This window comes from Sorex araneus, chromosome X (genome assembly GCF_027595985.1).
Source record: "Sorex araneus isolate mSorAra2 chromosome X, mSorAra2.pri, whole genome shotgun sequence".
Lineage (NCBI taxonomy): Eukaryota > Metazoa > Chordata > Mammalia > Eulipotyphla > Soricidae > Sorex > Sorex araneus.
Genome location: NC_073313.1, coordinates 234,203,783 through 234,209,820, shown reverse-complemented (window position 1 = coordinate 234,209,820; position 6,038 = coordinate 234,203,783).

Here is a 6,038-nt window from a genome sequence, read left to right as displayed (position 1 = left end):
ACTGTTTTTTTTTAATGCAAAAGTACTGTTATTTATTTAGCCATTGATTAAGCTGATTGAAGTGAGTATGAACTCCACATTACTTTATTTTTTTTTTTCCAGATTCTGGCTATTGTAAACAGTGCTGCAATGAACATATAAGTTCAGAGGTCATTTAAACTATACTTTTTTGCTTCTCTGGGATATATTCCCAGCAGTGGTATTGCAGGGTCAAATGGGAGCTTAGTTTCTAATTTTTTGAGAATCGTCCATATTGTTTTCCAAAAGGGCTGAACCAGTCGGCATTCCCACCAGCAGTGTAGAAGGGTCCTTTTCTCCCCACATCCTCTCCAACAGTGGTTGCTTTTGTTCTTTTGGATGTGTGCCAATCTCTGTGGTGTGAGGTGGTATCTCATGGTTGTTTTGATCTGCATCTCCCTGATGATTAGTGATGTAGAGCACTTTTTCATGTGCCTTTTGGCCATTCATATCTCTTCCTTGGGAAAGTTTCTGTTCATTTCTTCGCCCCATTTTCTGATGGGGTTGGATGTTTTCTTCTTGTAGAGTTCAACCAGTGCTTTATATACCCTTGATATCAACTCTTTATCTGATGGGTATTGGATAAATATCCTTTCCCATTCTGTAGACTGTCTTTGTATTCTGGTCACTGTATTTTTGCGGTGCAGAAGCTTTTTAGTTTAATGTAGTCCCATTTGTTTATCTCTGTTTCCACTTGGTTGGCCAGTTGCATGTCATCTTTGAAGATGCCTTTATCTTCAGTATCGTGGAGGGTTTTGCTGACCTTATCTTCAATGTACTTTATGGTTTTGGTCTGATGTTGAGGTCTTTAATCCATTTTGATCTGACTTTTGTGCATGGTATCAGGTCGAGGTCTAAGCCCATTCTTTTGCATGTGGTTGTCCAGTTGTGCCAGCACCATTTGTTAAAGAGGCTTTCCTTGCTCCACTTCACATCTCTTGCTCCCTTATCAAAGATTAGATGATCATACATTTGGGGTTGTGTGTAGGGATATTCCACCCTGTTCCATTGGTCTGAGGCTCTGCCTTTGTTCCAGTACCATACTGTTTTAATTATTACTGCTTTGTAGTAAAGTTTTAGGTTGGGGAGGGTGATGCCTCCCCTCGTCTTTTTCCCAAGAATTATTTTAGCTATCCATGGGTGTTTGTTGTTCCATATGAATTTTAGGATTGCTTGATCCGTTTCTTTGAAGAATGTCATGGGTATCCTTATAGGGATCACATTGAATCTGTATAATGCCTTGGGGAGTATTGCTATTTTGACAATATTGATTCTCCCTATCCATGAACATGGTATATGTTTCCATTTCCTCATGTCCTCTTTGATTTCATGGTCTTTTACTTCCTTGATTAAGCTGATTCCGAGGTACTTGATTTTCTGGGGCACAATTGTGAATGAGATTGCTTTTTTCATGTCCCTTTCCTCTGCCTCATTGTTTGCATATAAGAAGGCCATGGATATTGGGGTATTGATTTTGTAGCCGGTAGTAGAACTTATATGATGGCACCGGAGTTGGTTCATGGGGGTGACTACCAGTCTTCCAGAAGTGTTGTAAAGTCAGGGGAGGTAACCCATCCCAACTCCAAGAAAGCCTGGAGATTTTAGTCACAAACATCTGGTGGTGGGGGCAGGGGAGGGGCTTGTTAGTATTGTGAAAATACATTATTTGGCTTTACCAATTAAAGCATAATAATAGAGTTAATATATCTATGCTAAGAAAAGCTGTTCACGCTGAAATTTAGGACTGACATAAAAATTCTACTATAGAACATTAAAGTATACAAGTAGGAGAAAGGTCCAAAGGTGAAACAGAATGAAACATGGTCATAACCTTTTCCCAATGCTGCTGTGTGTGCCTATCAAGTTGGAAAGATCACTTCTTCCTGGTTTTGACAAAGAGCACACGTTTTAGAAATCAGATATGGTGTCAAATTATTTGTTTCGGTCTAATTTTCCCTTACAACTGAATTACCAGTTATGTCCTCCATCGTATTACTTACATTTCTTTTTCAGTGGTGGTCCAGGGTGATGATGACAGCTTTGAAAGCATGAAAAAGTAACATGGGGACTGTTGAAAACCATATGATCTCAAATAAAGGTTTATACTATTAGAATACATATTCTAAAAGTAATAAAGGTACTTTTTTTTAGTATCTACAGATCGTGATTTGTAATGATGAATACATGAAACTTATATAAATTTTGATACAATTTTATTTCAATAAAAATATTTTTAAGGCAGTACTTGGCTTCAGGAGTACATATACTAAAATTGGAATGGTAGAGAAAAAATTTTCATGGCCACTTCCAGGACAGGCAAATTTGTAAAGTTTATTTTTCACTAAACTTTACTAAATTGTTTTTTACTAATTGTTTTGTACTAACTTTACTAAATTGCTTTTTACTAAACTTTACTAAATTGCTAAATTGTTTTTTACTAAACTTTACTAAATTGTAAAATTTAGTTTTAGGACCTGTCCAAAGAATATGACCTTTAGGTTTTTTATAAAACAGTATTTTTATCAAAGTGGTAAATAAGCACTGTTTGCTTTTTTCACAATACATGGACATATAAAAGTAAATGAAATTTGTTAACTAAATACATACATATGTATATGACATATATATATATAAAACAAAAAGAGAAAAGAAAAGAAATTAAAACAAAATTCTTGGTCAGAGTGATAGTACAGTGGATAATGCTCTTCCCTTCCATGTGGACAACCCAGGTTCAATCCCTAGGCAACCCATATGGTTCCCAGAGCCCCACCAGTGATCCCTGATTGCAGAACTGAGCACAGTCAGGTGTGGCTCCAAAACAAAACACAAAACTCTGTTGTAACTGTGCCAATGAAGAGAGGGAATTCCCCACATATAGAGTATGACGTGTAGAGCTTGGATGCCTGCCACACAGAGAATATTGGCTGCCAAAGGAAAATTTCAACTGTGCAGACAGACCTTTGCCTCTGTCCTCTGCTCCTCCCCGACCCTGTGTCACTAAGGAGTTAGCAGCAGTGGAGTGGGTGGAAAGTGAAACCATAAAGATCGAAGAATCCTCTCTTTAACAGAAAGGCCTCAAGTGGGGATCCACCCTGAGTGGAAGGCTATGGGGATCCTTGGACATCAGATAGAAGGATATTTAAGAATATCTAAACTAAATATTTAATACCTGAGAATACCTAATTACTAAATAATGTTGTGCTTATGAACAAAAAAACTCCAACATTAAGACCTCTGCCAATGGCTCATCAGAGTCTTTGCAGATTTCTCACATGATCATTAAAAGGAGTAATGGGATGTGGGCTTGGGGCCAAGGCTCAGGGCCAGAGCACCTGCATGCAAGCATGAGCCATGGCATTGCCAAACCAAGATGGCCATGTGAAAAGCAAGCACATTACTCCCGCTCTATCTCTCTGGCCTCATTGGCCATCTTTATGTCATTTGGGGGCAATTGTCTGTTCATTACCTCTCTCTATTTTTTGTGAGGTTCTTTTGTTGGTCTTGTTGTTGTTCTCATTGTTGTTAAGCTTTGAAAACACTTTCTTAGTAGATAATGGACCAAACATGATGGTCTCTTAGTGTCTGTGTTGCAAGTCATAATGCCTCAAAGTAGAGAGAGAGTATGGGGAATATTGTCTGCCATGGAGGGTGGGAAAGGGGGGGTATACCCGGGATATTGGTGGTAGGGAATGTGCGCTAGTGGAGGGATGGGTTTTTGATCACTGTGAGATTGTTACCCAAACATGAAAGCTTGCAACTATCTCACGGTGATTCAATAAAATTTAAAAAGAAAGAAAGAAAGAAAGAAAGAAAGAAAGAAAGAAAGAAAGAAAGAAAGAAAGAAAGAAAGAAAGAAAGAAAGAAAGAAAGAAAGAAAGAAAGAAAGAAAGAAAGGAGGGAGGGAGGGAGGGAGGGAGGGAGGGAGGGAGGGAGGGAGGGAGGGAGGGGAGGGAGGGAGGGAGGGAGGGAGGAAGGAAGGCAGGAAGGAAGGAAGGAAGGAAGGAAGGAAGGAAGGAAGGAAGGAAGGAAGGAAGGAAGGAAGGAAGGAAGGAAGGAAGGAAGGAAGGAAGAGAGAGAGAGAGAAAGAAAGAAAGTACTTTCTTTATCTTGGTTATTAGACTTTTGTCTAATAGGTGATGCGTGAATATTTTATTTTGGGGCCTTGGGGGTGAGGGGCACACCCAGAGATGCTCAAGATTTATCCTGACTCTGCACTCAGGAATTACTCCTTGTGGTGCTTGGTAGACCATAAGGGATGTGGGGAATCAAACCTGCAGTTGGCATGTGTAAGACAAACACCCTACAAATGAACTTTACTATTCTTTGACCCCTGGTGTAAATATTTCCTTCTAGTTAGGGCAACTCCTTTTATTTTAGGCCTCATTTCTTTCACAGTGAAAGCACTTTGTACTTTGATATAGTTCCACTTGTTCTTGTTCTCTTTGCCAGTTGGATCATATCACTGAAATCACCCCTGGCTATGTTTTCCTCAATGTATCTTTAGAGAAACAAATTTTATTTTGAGGATTTTTTTGGTGTTTATTTTGAGTTCATCATTGTGTAGTTCATGAGACAGGAGTCAAGTGTCATTACTTTTTCACATGGGACTGTCAAGTTTTCCCAACACCGTTTGTTGAAGAGGCTGTCCTTGCTCCACTTCATGCATCTGTGCCTTATGCCCTTTGCAAGATTTTGTCTTTTTTTTTTTATAACAGAATAGTATTCTATTGTATACACATACCACAGTTTCTTTATATACTTTATATACTCACTTATTGTTGTTCACTCGGGTCAACGAGTGACCTTGGCTATTGCAAATAGTGCTATGATGAACATAAGTGTGTTTTGTTTTAAATTAACTGCCTGTACATCTGAGGGTTTTTTCCTCTGAGCTCTCAATTCTATTCCTTGATTTGAAAATCTCTCTCTATTCCAGTACCTTGAAGTTTTGATTACAATCTTTGGAGTAAAGATTGAAGTCTGAGATAGTAATGCTTCCCACCTTCTTTTCTCTTTAGATTGCTTTGTCTATTCTGAGAACTTTATGGTTCCAAATTTAAGAAGCATTTGTTTTTCACTGATGAAATGCTGTGGGAATTTTGACAGAAACTAGAAATAGACTCACACTGACATAGACAACTGATCTTTAAAATTCAGAAAAGATTATTCAACAGAGAAAGGTAATCTTTTTTTTAAAGAAATATTTTATTGAATCACCGTGAAAAAAAGAACGAAAAAAAAATACAAAGCTTTCAGGTTTAAGTCACAGTCCAATACTGATTAAACCCCCATCCCTTCACCAGTGCACCTGTTCCACCACCAAGAACCCCAATACACCCCCCTCCCACCCCGCCCCCCACCTAAGTAGCTAATGATATTCCCATTATTCTCTATATACCTTGAGTACATTCCATATTTCCATACAGAACTCACTATTATTGATTGGAAATTTTCCCCAACAATCAGGCCTGCTGAATAGGCATCATCTAATAATTTCTCTTCATTGCTGAGAGTGAAGACTTTGAGTCCGCGAGGTTTTGGGTTTCTAATATTTTAGCTCAGTTCACAGTCAAAATGGATGGCTGCAAGAATCCGCTCTGGTGTCAAAGTGGGTTAGGAGACCTCAGGATCACAGTCTATAGGCGTGGAGGGTCTGATTCTCGTGCCTTGGCTCCGGTTCATCTCTGGGCGGAAGGTGCGCCAGGAATGCCCCCCCCTTCCAGGACCACCTACAGGCTACGTCACTAAAGAAAGTCCTACCTCTGGGTTGAGGGGTCTTAGAGGGTGGCTCTCACCACGTGGCTGCTGCCGCTGCCACCATTTTCGCTCAGAAAAATGGGGTGGAGAGGGGAAAATCCCTCCCCGGGCTGCACGAGGTTGTAGCTCAGTTCACAGTCAAAATGCATGGCTGCAAGAATCCGCTCTGGTGCCAAAGTGGGTTAGGAGACCTCAGGATCACAGTCTATAGGCGCGGAGGGTCTGCTTCTCGTGCCGCGGCTCCGGTTCCGAGAAAGGTAATC